At 29.3% G+C, this 14758-nt stretch overlaps 1 long non-coding RNA gene across 1 annotated transcript; it reads left to right on the top strand.

Annotated features, from left to right (window-relative positions):
- The first annotated feature begins 375 nt into the window (after window positions 1–375).
- Window positions 376–1941, top strand: LOC102663934 (uncharacterized). Its single transcript, XR_415517.3, has 3 exons — window positions 376–618; window positions 798–1141; window positions 1336–1941. It is a non-coding gene; the product is annotated as an uncharacterized lncRNA (long non-coding RNA).
- Window positions 1942–14758: the final 12817 nt, after the last annotated feature.

The following is a 14758-nucleotide window of genomic DNA, read 5'->3' as shown; positions in this document are numbered from 1 at the left end:
AATCCACCAAATTATTCTTTTTGAGGTAATCTCTGATCTAATCCAACAAAGATTTTGTTAAAACGAATTATCAAATCCCAAGGATCATCCTAGCTAATAATCCTCCCATCTCTGTTTGATCATGATTTTTCTTTAAAAAGTGGGTCCTCGTTTCTCTCTCATTTATTGTAACATACAGGTATTTAAGTTGGTAAAATTGTACTTTAGTCCTTTATTTTAGTTCAAATTTTATATTTAGTTCCTGATAATTTAATTTATAAATTTGATTAATTGCCACGTGTCGTCTGAGAGGGTGACATTATTTAAGTAGTCTGAAATAAAAAATAAAAAAAAGTTAGACAATTGAACTAACATTAACAGGTGTGGTAAGTAAGGTCTGGTAACTCTGCCATGTGGGGAATTAGAATTTGATGAATCAGAGAGGAACCCTTTTACAGCAAAAAGCAAACTTGGGCGGGTTCTGTGTTTAGGGTTATTGAAACTAATTCCATAACCGTCACTGTAACATTTTCTAATGCGAATTGGGTAGGTTGTGGTGATGGCAGAAGCAGTCAAAAGAGAACGAACTCGATTGCCACTGCCACTGCAAGCACCGATTCTGGCATCGCGTTGAAGAAGGTGCCGAGAAGCTGAAGTAGCAGCAGCGAGCATTTTTTTTTTCTGCACAAGTTTGAAGCTTTTATGTGTTTTGATTTCGCTTCTGCAAATGACTACTTAAAAATAACGCTAGCATCATAATTTTTTAAAAAGAATTATATGTTTTTTGCATTAAAAGGGGTACCTTATGCTTTTTTCAGAGAACGTTTTCTCCGGTTGCCTCTTCCTAAGAGAATGCAGATTCCCACCGTGGCAATAATCAATAGCAAACCCCGTGAGCTGCTCCGTCTTGAAGGCCCCACGGAACCGTGGAAAAAGCGGGTGATCGAAATGACGCAGTATGTGCCTCTCGAACGACACCCTCTTGCACCCGCCATCGCCCGTACGACCGCGCCAGAAACACCACGCCCCACGGTGGAAACCACCTTCAGGTTCCGGAAGTCCAGCATCTCGCCACGGCGCCGGTCATTGCTGTTGTCAGCGTGTCGCGGCGGCCCGGGTCAAAAAATTGGATGCTTAAACCAAGCTTTAGGTCAATTTTAAGGTGTGTTTTAGATGTTGATATCTGACAGTCAAAACTTCCAAGTTCATTGTAGGATTTTATAAAACATGATCATTTGTGAATTAAATTATTAGGAATCAAATGCGAAATTAAAATAAACATTTAGTGAATTTGATGGATTAAACAAATGCAAAATTTAATTTAATTTTAATTTGTGAATTGGATGGACTAAACAGATTGGAATTCCTCACGTGCCGAAATGGAGCGTTTTTGTTCTGCACCGTAGTTTCCCCCTCCGACGTTCACACCATGGGGCTTCTGATTCACATTCTCCACACCCACAAAACGCATGAAACCCTACTTCCTTTTGCCCATAGTTATCTGGGATGTTGGTGAACAAGTATATATATGGCATTAGTATTCCGCAGGGAATGTAAGCAAAAAACAAAAGTATCCCGCATGGAAAATGAGTGGAATGATTGCAATGAAATTAATCTAATTTTCTTTGCAAGCCCATATTTGTTGACCTCTTCTCATATGACACTTAACACTGGGATGAAAACGGAATTTCATCTTTTGATTTTTTTTTTCTATTGAGTAATGGACGCACATAATTCTTTGCTAGTCATTCTATATTGCTCTCGAGCCCCATGCTTGCAGTTGCTTTTAATTTTATGAACAGTGCAGATCATGACTTGATATTTATGCATATACCATAACTGTTTTTTTTTTTTTAATAATTTGCTTCATGTTTTTTTTTTTTTTTTTTACATTTCCTTATTCCATTTAATTTGTAATAAGTGGAGAGAGAGGTAAAAATACTAATTTATTATAAACGTAAGACGACGACAACAACAACAAAAATGGAACAAAAATCAAGACTCTTAGAAAAATAGGTAAACTAAACCTGTTTTCTATTTTTTTTTTCTATAAATAACAAATAGAAAATGTAGTTTTCTAACTTCTCTTAAAAACAAAAGGGTGCATCAGAGACATCAGTATATATTTAAAAAAGTGTGTTTGGATAACATCATATATTGATACTTTAACACATTAACTTTCAATACAGTAATTAACAGGTTTGTAATTAGTTTAATGATTAGTACTACACATAAGGGTACGTAATTGTTTGGCACGTACAATTTCACCCAGTTGGAGAATTTAGATTGTGGTAGGATTGTCAAATGATCTGGTGATTGGTGAGAGATGGTGTTGCTGCAAATGTACAAAGGAGAATAAATGGTGGGTGATCCTGATCTTGAAATTTAAGGTCTTAGCTTTAATGGATGAAGGTGACTTTCATATGATTGAGGAGTCCTTTGCATTTAAAATATAGCCAAGTGTGTACTTGTCATATATATTGGAGGGTATGTATCTGAAACTTTTGGAATAAGTTTGCTAGTCCATCACCCTCTCAAGTTAGATCAAATCTGGTAGACAGTAACCTTATCATGTGGAGTAATGATATAGTATCACTTCATTTTCAGCATCATCACTTTTGTGAATTTTTGCTTGATATAGAATCCATATGTAAATGTAGGAGGATGCGAGTGCAACATTGGACACAGATATTTTAAATAGGAATAAAAATAAAGGAATAAAAGTAAAGAAAAAAATAACAAAAGATTCATTTAATTAAGTTTGATTGTTTTGACTCAATAAAATCTAATATTTGATTTTGTTTTCTTTCGTATTCAGAATTGATTCAAAAAATGTTGAATTAAATTTTATAAAATAATATATTAGGGATTTTAGAAAATGAAAAAAAAAATTTACTCCCAATTTGGTGATTCCAAATAACTGGCTTTGTACATACATAGACCAATTCCCAATTATTTCATATGGAAATAGATTCACTCTCCAAAAAGATTTTTCCAATTTCCTATCTCATCTCCCATTGCAAAAATCTAGGGATTCATTTGCACCCAATCACTCTCTTACACACTTACCTAAGCACACACCTAAAATTATAAGATTGATTTGATGATTAAGGAAAAACATGTAAAAATGTGATTGATTCAAATCTTTCTAATTAATATTCTATCAAAAACTAACAACTAACATTTTCCTATATAAAAAAAAAGAAAAAAAATAAGCACACATGCATACTGGAATCCATGGACTCTAGTGCACTCACCTCTTTAGACTCACTTTTGACTTAGCACATTCAATTCACTCTCTCACTGAGGCCACACATACAAGTGCAACCTTTACTCTCAAATTTTTGTTATCATATATATATATATATATATATATATATATATATATATATTCTTTTATCTCTTTAATTTTTTGTCTCTTAGTTTTTTTCATATTATTTATCACATCTATCAATTTGTCTTTTTTTCTCTCTCACTTATTTCCATTCTTACACCCTAAAAATTAGGTATTTATTATTCATCTTTTCCCCTCCATGATTAAGCTTTGAAAAACATATTTTCTTATTTTAGCTTTTACTCTTATGTCTGTTGCAAAGGAGATCTTTGAAATTATTGAACTTTGACAAATTCATATCACTTAGGAAAAACACTCTAGGATTAGAGACATAACATTATTTAATTATAAAAAGGTTTTTCTAATTTTTTTTTAGTTATCAGAAGAAGCACTTGTTTTTCACTAAATAGAAAAATTAGAAGGATCAAATTTTCATTATTTAAACTTGGTGGTTCCTCATTGATTATTATTCTTATCCATGTATATATAAGAAGGATATCCTTGCTCATAACCAAACTTCTGATTTTTAAGTATCATCTTAAGAAGACAAATCAAAAACCAGTTTTTGGTGATGTTTGGTGTAGTTTCAGTAGAAAATTCTACCCAACCTGGCATATATGGTCTTGTAAATTGAAAATTAGGAGTATTTGATACATTAGTTATTAAATAAATTCAACATATCCTACCAAATAGTTTTGTAAAATATAAGTAAATGACATATCTAAGATTACTTGGCAATAATTCTTAAGTTTTGCTAAAATTTGGTATGCATGGCGTTCGAATAATTAATATTAACATATCCAATGTTGTGTTATTAAATGTTCATTTACACAAAAATTTATTCCATGTAGTAATTCTGTCAAGAGTTATTCCTAAAACAATTTGATCCCCACCTTTCTTTCATCACAAACAGAACAAAACAATAGCTTAAGGAACAAAACACAAAACTAGTAAATCAAGCGCCTCCATTGAGTTTGGACCTAACGGAATAAGCTTATTGATTTAACTATTTAAACCATATTCCAATGTTGTATTATTATTGAAATTTCAAATGTAAGAAAATTTATTCCATAGATTAAATCTACCAAGAGTTACACATAAAACATCTTGATCCCCATCTTTGTTTCATCACAAAGGGAAAAACAGCTTAAGGAACAAATACAAAAGAGGTACTAAATAAAACGACTCTACTGAGTTTGGATGTGATGGAACAAGCCTATTGATTTAACGATTTAAACCATATTCCTTGGAAACAATGGAAAGTGTACTGGGTAGTATTGGGTCAGGGAACTAGGTGAGATTTGGTCTTGTAGGAACACATCTCTTGACTTCATGTTGGAAACCTATATCATCGGAAACAAAGGAATGTGAACTTGATGGTATTGGGTCAGGGGACTGGGCGGGATTTGGGCCTCTAGGAATAAGTCTCTTGATTTCATATCGTATGGAACTATCACTCACAACAAGAGGAAGGAACAAGAAAGAGACAACACCAACCAAATAAACCTTTGAAAATTCCATCTCCTGAGTTGATGTTTTAGCAATGGCAAAACAATGTATTAAATAGTATGTGTTTGATTTTGCAGTTTCTTTGTGACTTCAATTGTTGGAAAAAATTTAAGTTTAGATTTGAATAATCAACCTAAATTATTTTCAACGAGAACAAAAATTTTGTTAGTTAGGAGAATATTTTAAATTTTATTCAATAAATTAAAATATTTAATACATTCTATATTTTAATATGGATTTAATATTTATTCTCTAACTATCAGTTTAATGCCTATCTATTGATGGCGTCAAAAACACTATCATCTAAGCTCGTATATCCGTTTAAATTACTTTAAGATAATTATTTTAAAGTTAACAATTTTATCATACATGGTGTTTGTGATTGGATGACTGTGTAAATCTTTTTATACTATGAGGGCATAACTTTTTTTCTCCTTTAAAAATGCTTTTCTCTTTTAAGATTTACAAATCATAAAATTGTTTTATGAAGATTTCTTCATTGTTATTACCTCTATTTCTATATATAAAAAAACAAATACATAATTCATTAAAATAAATAAAAGTAATTAAATTAATTCATTTTAATTAATATTGTCATAAATTTAAATTTTATTTAAAAAATACGTAATTCATCTGTTTTCTATATCGTTTGAAACGAAAGAGTGTGTCCCTAGTCTCCTACCATTATTTCCTCTTTTTAAAATGAATTATTTTTGTTATTTATTTTCTTTTTTGTTCGTAATTGGTCCCATTTATTCTACTAATCTAATATGTTTAATTAATTATTTTCTATGTGACATTATTTTCTCTATTTTTTCCGATATATTTCCTTTTTTCTTGATTTATTCTACTAATCCAATATTCTCAATTAATTAATTTCCTATGTGATATTATTTCCTCTATTTTAAATTAATTTTTCTTGTTCATTTTCTCTTTTGTTGCTGATTTATTCCCTTTGATGCTTCTAATCTAATATTGCCACTTAATTAGTTTCCTACATAATTATTTCCTCTGTTTTAACATTTTTTTAAAGAAAGTCAGAAGAACATGAAGTTGTTGGCAGAAGGTTGCATTTAATTGGAATTGGTCAGCAAAGTGGATAGGTGGGGCTTGTTGGTGGTATTCCAGAGGAGATGTTGGTATTAAACCTTGCTAGGTGCACCCAGCATTATTGTTGGTGCACCCAACATTCTAAAAAAATAACAAAATTGTCCTTGCTTGGTTTTTCCCTTCTGGATCAAGTTGATCTGTAACTTTCGGATCAACTTGATCCGGAAGTCTCTTACGGATCAAGTTGATCCGAAAGAGACTTCTGGATCAACTTGATCCGGAAGAGGAAAAATAAAAATTTTGTTAATTATACAAGATATTTAAAGATATTTATTTTATAATATAATTTATACATTTAAAGATATTTATTTCATTAATTATAATATAATTAAATATATTTATTTATTTTATTAATTATAATATATTTATAAATATTGATTTATTATAAATAATTAATGCTAATCAATCATAATCATAATTCATGCTAATCAATCAATCATGCTAATCAATCATAATTACTAACTCTCAAATTATTTATATCCTCTTTTAGGGAATTATGATTGATTAGCATGATTGATTGATTAGCATGAATTATGATTATGATTGATTGATTAACATGATTCATTGATTAGCATAAATTATGATTATGATTGATTAACATTAATTATTTATAATAAATCAATATTTATAAATATATTATAATTAATAAAATAAATAAATATATTTAATTATATTATAATTAATGAAATAAATATATTTAAATATCTTGTATAATTAACAAAAATTTTATTTTTCCTCTTCTGAATCAAGTTGATCCGAAAGAGACTTCCGAATTAAGTTGATCCGGAAGTTATGGATCAAGTTGATCCGGAAGAGGAAAATCAAATAAAGGTAATTTAATTATTTTTTTAGAATGCTGGGTGCACCTACTAACACTCAACCCTCAAGGAGCTAGTTTTATGATGAACAGTAGCTAATGTAAATTATGCAGATCGAATATATAGAATAACCTTCACCAAAAAAGAAAAATATAGAACAGGAGGAAAAGTATTTGGGACTGAATAACTCTTTGTTTTGACTGCTTTTTTCTTGCTTTTTAATACATTCATAGGTATTTATAGATTGAAAAGACCTCTCACGATACTATAACTTTTACAAATATAAAGAGTCACATGAATATACTACTAAATATTCCACTAAACACTATTCAATAGATCTTCATTAAGAATTTTTTATTATATCTCCACTAAGCACTTATGACAGGACAATATTATTCAACATTTTTTCCCTTAACGTGTTGTTCTTGAACTCCTAGAGCTTCTCTTATTTGGTGAAACTTGACTCTGGGTAAAGCCTTTGTGAAAATATATGCAAGTTAATAACTGGATTTACAAAACTACAATTGCACCTCTTGGTTTTCTCATCAACATCCACCAAAGTACCGAAGCCATTAACTATCTTTTAAAAACACTCATCTCCCCCAGCACTCAACTGGAAACTTGCAAAGAAATATGTGATGATGTCTAGTTTAATATACGTCCTGCGTGAAACTTGTTTCCCGCCATCGACCCCGTCGCATTCTACCTCTTCTTGCATGACCCTTGCCTCACCATGGTTCTCTAACTCTTTACCGTGTTTCTTCCTCACCTCTACATCCATAGACTTACATAATCATAATGCTTGAAGACCTTCCATAATGTAAACTAGTCCAATCTCTTTGTCTGCCTTAGCTGCAAGGATGTTGCAGCGCTGTTGGAGGATTCTGCATGCATTTATATCAATGAGTGCATTTGCTTACTTTTTTTTTTTTTCTTTTCTTGGTGACTTCAAGCACGGTTTGTGTATTATGTAAGTTCCTTTTACTATAAATTTACCCCTCGTTATATGTAATTGACAAGATAATCCTTACCAGTTTTACCATTTTGTTACTAACATAGGTTTATAACGGGACAAATTTAGCGCAGTGTTTAGCCCTACAACTTTTTGCCGACCATACACACCGTTGCTTTCTTTTTTCTTGGTCTTCGAGTACCATGATGGATATACGGGCATGTTAACACCCTCTTGCTATTAATGGACGTTTGATTTGACTTAGATATTTTAAAGAAATAATCGTTTACTTTCACAAACTTCTTAAATGATCTTTTCTGGAAAATTAATCTTTTATAAACATGTATTAAAGTTATTTAATTTTGCACATACTATTTATGTATGTATTTATTTTCGTGCATGTTATGGAATAGTACATATAAGAAGGGCGTGCGGGTAAAGAGAAAGGAGGGGGAGAGTGAGTGTACGTGAGGATGGGAATGGGAATGAAGAGATAACATTCTTGAAAGTCCATAGCTAGTGACATGAATATATAGAAGGATTAGTTAGGGTTTTGTTTAAGTCAACTTGAGATGATGTTATTCTAATTATTTATTTATGTGTACCTATTAGAGTATCATTAATTTTGAAGTGCAAGACTGATTGTTCACTAGGGCACTTCATCATCTAGCTTTATGCTTAGCCTTTCTACTTTTAAAACAGTGATCTAGTATATGTGAAGCTTTTAACTGCTATGATAATAATACTAGATAACTTGCCCATTAAATTTCATTGAATTAGTAGATTAATTGTATATGTTATTTCAACTTCTGGACTTCAGTTTGCATCGATCAAGACTCAGACATATTTTATTGAAGAAGAAATTGCATAAAATATCGCAAGAATTCATGAATGGGTTTCGGAAAGCGAATTACTTAACATCTTTGATAATGATTGTCTCAAGAAAAAAAAAACACCCAGACAAGAAAACATCCAAGGTCACGGCCATATAGTTATAATAAGTGCATTGACGGTATTGGGAGAGGGTTTTTGTCAAACATGGGTCACCTAACATCGAGATACTAATTAAGAATTGAACCACGGGAATAATTAAGGTTTCTTACAAATAATAACTAGAGACCCCACTATAGTTTCTTGTAAAATTGTGACCATAACAATAATATATCGATGACTTCGTCAAAGAATTAACGAAAACAATCAGAAAGGGATGGAGCTGAGTAGAAACAACATATTCCCTTTAATAATTTCTTACATGATTTAGCTTTCAACTTTATTGTTAGACTTAAAACTTTTATTAACTATTAGAACCCGTTTAGAGTGATTTTCTATTTTAGCTTTAAATTTTTTAAAAACCAAAACCAAAATCAATTTTAGTTGAGTTTTTTATTAGTTTTTAAAGAGATGGATAAAATTAGTCACTTGGTCTATTTTATCTCACTCCAATATAAAATAATGCAATAAAAATATTGACACAATATATATATATATATATATATATATATATATATATATATATATATATATATATATATATATATATATATATATATATATATATATATAAACTTGCTAAAAATAGTAAAAAGTTTGAAAGATATACTTTTTACAACAAAAAAATATTTAAAAAATATGCAAGCTTGATGACAACAATGATAATAAGATACATAATGCTAAGGGTGACGACGTGATGGATGATGGGATAATAGTGGCAGCAACGTCAATGATGATGATTTGGTGAAATAGTAGTAATGGTGACTGTGATAACAATAGTGGTGAATGATGCTGATGGTTGTTGTAACACTAATGGTAGTGATGGTGGTGGAAGAGTGGCGATGATGATGGCGGTGGTGGTTGGGACGATGGTGGTGATTATTGGTAATGATGATCGTAAGAGTGTGTTTTTTATAACTAAAAATCAATTTCATAAATATATTTTTCTTGTTTTTTTAAATGAATGAAAAAGTGTTTTAAAATTAAATTAAAAATCATTTCAGTTTTAATTTCATCAACACATTTCTTTTTAAATTTCAATGAAAAAAAAACTCCTAATCATCCCTATAGGACTCTAAATAAAGTTTCCATATGAAATTACGTACAAATAAAAAATTTGAAATTTTATTAATGTGCATATTATCTTCTTAGTCTTTAAACTTTTTTTTTTATTTCTATTCATTTATTTTTTTTGTCCAGACTATTGATCTCTTGATTTTTTTTCGTCCTTACTTTAAGTTCCTTAAAAGGATCAAAAGTAAGGAGAAAAAATTTATTAAAAGACAAAATAAAAATAAGGGACTAAAAGCATAATTAAAAAGTTCAAAAGACTAAAAATAAAAATTTTAAAAATTTAAGGACTAAAAAGATAATTTACCCTATATTAATTAATTTTATTTTATTGTGTAAAACATTTATTAAAATATAAGTAAATGTTGATAATAAAATCACATGCTTATAACTGCATGTATAATTAAATTTATTATTCATGATCATTAACATTAAAATAATATCACATTATTTAATATATATATATATATATATATATATATATATATATATATATATATATGTTAAATTAATTCATATATGATAATCTATAGAATTGGCATAATGGTATAAGATTTTTTTTGTATATATATGTAAGAGAATGATATATTTAGTCAAGAGAATATTGTGTTTGATTATAATCGTGTTTTAAATTTTCTTAAATTAGCCGTAGTTATATATTGTAAATGAAATTAATTTCTAATCCAATAAATATCAAGAAATCTGTGGTCTTTAACTCTGAAAAAAAAATCATATGATCAGGAATTGCTGGTATAGTGAGTGGGAGAGGTTCTGCACAATCAGAGGTTAGGGTTTATGATCTAATGTGGGTGATCAAATGTGGGATTGTAACAATGGATCACGACTTTGAGGAAGTGATTTTCCACTTCAATCTCGTCTGATATGTGTGGCTGATGTACTGAACATAAGGTACATTATTTTGCATTTATCTTTTTGTGCACAAGTATAGTTGATGGGATACAATTTTTCCTAGCATACAGGGTTAGGATACATTTCTCGAGGGGTAGAGGATTAAAAAAGAATATTAATTTTGGAGGGTATGCGTTTGTAGTTACCAGTAAAAATCTTGTACAATTTGATGGCAAACACACGTGAATCTGCCCCTCGTTTAAAACGAGCGAAACCAAACCTATGACTCGATCAGTTATTTAATTTTTATCTTAATACAATTTACAGTTTAGTGATTACATTTTTCTTATACTTGTATCTTTTCTTTTCTTTCATTTATTTTTCTCATACATTTTGATCCTCTTATGATCTTATCCAATGTTTCCAAGTATTTCATCTTTATGATGCAATTTTTTAATTATCATATTTGGGTAAAAAAGATTTAATGAGACCTATAGCTAGAGTGATAACTAATGAAAACAAAATATATAAAAAAAATTAGTTATTAAAGAACATGAAATGTTTTATCTTGTATTAATATAAAATTTAAAATTTATGTAAAATAGACAATAAATAGAGATAAAATCTTGAAAAATACAATGATTAATTTTTCTTATCATAATCTGATGATCGGAATCAAACGTACCAACCCAATCTCAATTGGATTTATTTTGTTCTAAATTGCCAAGAGAAAAAAAAATCAAACTCCAAACCAATTAAACCAACCCAATTAAATATAATCCATTTGAATTTGATTTTACCTTTAACCCCAACCAACCAACCTATGAACACACCTATATCTAAGATAGACCACCGGCTCAAAATTAAATTCTATTCGATGGGTTAGATGGGCTATTAAGTGAATTGAAGTTTGAGATTCTCTATTGACTATATAAGCTCTCTTTAGCAAAACCAAGAAATCTTAAAAAAATGAGTGAGTACCTTTCGATGCACAAATTAGTAAATATTTCTCTAGAGTAGCAATATATTTAATACTTAAGTGATGTAATGATGTTGATTGAATTTATAGGTTTGAAATACACACTTTTGGTGTGTCGGTCTCTAATAAAAATTAATTATTACTTTTGATATGAATTATTTTATATCAATACTATGATTAGGAAAAAAAATTAAAACACTAGCTATATCTTAATATCAAATACTTAAAGAGGTAGCGTTATTGATTACACAAACAAGTTGCAAGTGAGTCGAACTACAAAAATGGAAGGGTAGATTGACATTCAAGACTAACAATGATTGTTATACATATTTAAAATTAGTAGTAAATTGGTGATATGCTAATGAAAAGCTTTAGCTGTTGAATCAAGTGTTTTGTGGGTCACAACATCATCGAGAGAACCTATATACATACAATAAGTTTTTCACCATCATCAGGGTTTAAAGAAGCCCACATGGTTTAATAATTGTATTCGTGACGAATATGAATCTCATGATGTTTATAGGAAATTTAACCATACACCGACTTATTTATTTTTTTTCCCTTTTATATAATTAAGCTGTATTTTTTTAATTTGTTTCACCTATTCTTATTTAAAGATGGCTAAAATATCCTTAAAAAAAGCTTAAATATATTTGAATAATGTAGTATAGTGATGAAAACAACTGACACCGAATATTGAAAAATAAAATAAAAAACTAAAAATACAGAAGCTAAAAAAAACATAGCTATAGCAAGAACTTAAAATATATTTAAGTATTCAAATAGTAATTATCTTAAGCTAAAAGAATTATCATCAATTATATTGTTTTGACATTATATTAGTTTTTTTATAGTGTAGTTTTAATTTAACTAAAATTAAAATGTTAGTACCAACCATTGTAAGTTTATATTAATAATATGATATATTATAGTAACAAAAAGTTATATTGTATTATATACTCATTATACCGATAATATATTAGTGTAGATCATTATCTATACTAATAGTTTAATTTTTATTAGAAAATATTAAAAAGGTATCCGTATCTTTTGATAATTTATGTCAGCGAGTAAATGACATTTTTTTTATTGTGGTGTATATATTTTAATTTTTTCCATCAAAACCAGATAGATTTATCCTTCTTCTTCTTTTATATATATATATATATATATATATATATATATATATATATATATATATATATATATATATATATATATAATTAAGTTAAATTTATTTTCCGAGTTTAAGGGGACTGCATGTAACATTCTTAATTTATGGACAGCAATAAAAGACGATAATGAGATCTCTTTTATGAAATAATTTTTATATATAATGGTAAAAAGATAGCCTTAGATATTATTAATAACAAATACATTTTATTAAGACTTGGCATGAATAGGATAATAGGACTCAAATGTGGAGTCAAGGCCTAAGATGGGTTTTGTAAGTTGGTTTTATGTTTTATGTACCTTGGTTATGTTTTGTAAGGCTAAGTTTCTAGATAGTTAACTCTAACGTTCTTATATTCTAAGTTTGAGTTTAATTAAGTTTTATATAGATCCAAATATGGTTCTTCAGCCGTGCCTAATTAAATAGTTTTAGTTACACGTTAAGGAATTAAGGATGAAGCATCTAACTATTTGCATATGCTTCCTTTAAACCTTCCCATGACTCTTGGCTTCCGAAATTCCTCTTCTTACAATTATTGTGAAATTCATCTAGCCATTAAATAATGTTTCTCAAGGGTTTTTGCACCTAACATACAAGTGTAAGCATTCAATGGTACAAAATAAAGTCTCTTTACAAGCTAGGGGGAGTATTGTTGCCCAACTCATGTTAATCATGCAAAAAATCATTAAAATTGTTAAGAAATAGAATTAGCTTAAAAAAGGGCTAAAATACACTTTTTGTTCTTTATGTTTCCAATTATATTGAATTTGGTTCTTTATCTTTTAAAAATATAAATTTAGTCACTTATATTTTTAAAGTGTGTCAAAATAATTCTTTTGATATGATGATTATTTTCGCTTGTGAGACAAAATTTTGAATTTTTTTAACTAATTCAATAAGTGAAACTTATTTCGTTAAATAACATTATTAAAACTATAAAACTCAATTGGTCCTAAACTAGAAAAAATAAAATAAAATCCCCCTTCTCATTTCTATACAGTATATCAAATGAAACGTGAAATTAATTTATACCATATATTTATCTCTTTTGTATTTATTTTAACACCATTTCTACCAAAATAAACATGCATGGCTAAGTAAAATTACACTTAAACTTCATTTTTTTTATTAGAAAAAACCCATATTATTAAGAAAGAGGAAGAAGGGTACAAGGGGTACCTACCATTACAAAACAATATAATGTGTAGTTGCGCCCCCTATATTGTTTAGTAGTGCCCCACAAAGAACCTGCATGCTACTTCACCAATCTGCACAAAATGTTTGATAACAATTTCAAATCACTATAGAGAAACAACATCAAATCATCCAAATTTACTTGGACAAACTTTGAGCATAGAATCTACATGGCGATACACCCCCCTTAACAAGATAACAACATCAAGTCACTATGGCGAGCATAATATTACACTGATTGCAAAACTTCTCATTAAGACAATACCTTAGGCAAGATGATCACTACACAAATGAATACTCAAACTTAGATCCCTTAGCTTTTAGCTAGGACCAAGAAAGAAACGTAATATTTTGCACAATCAAATCATAATCAAATGACTCTCCTCTGAAAATGTTGTCATTTATTTTTCTCCAATTACACCACACAATAGTGCAGCACACCACACACCATCTTTTTCGCGATTTTTTATTGTCCATGCAAAACATATGTTGGCCAAAAATATCCTGAATGTTGCCGGGAAACATTGTATTTATATTTAGCCACCCATAACACCTTTTTCCAAATCACCTCCACCCATGGAGTCTTTCTCTTTTCATTTTGACTTGCCCAAAGAAATTTCCTTTGTAAAGATACAATCCTCCTAGCCACCCTACACAGAATTTTGAAAAAGGTAGTGAAGAAAGAGACAAAGAAGAGGGAACTGAGTTAATAAGACATACCCTCCAAGCAAGTGATAGGTGTTATTGCTTCCAAGATGATAATTTATTCTCCATTTTTTCCACAATAGGTCTCCACATA

Source organism: Glycine max, chromosome 8, assembly GCF_000004515.6.
Source record: "Glycine max cultivar Williams 82 chromosome 8, Glycine_max_v4.0, whole genome shotgun sequence".
In the NCBI taxonomy this organism is placed as follows: domain Eukaryota; kingdom Viridiplantae; phylum Streptophyta; class Magnoliopsida; order Fabales; family Fabaceae; genus Glycine; species Glycine max.
This window is presented reverse-complemented; position numbering and strand designations above follow the sequence as displayed.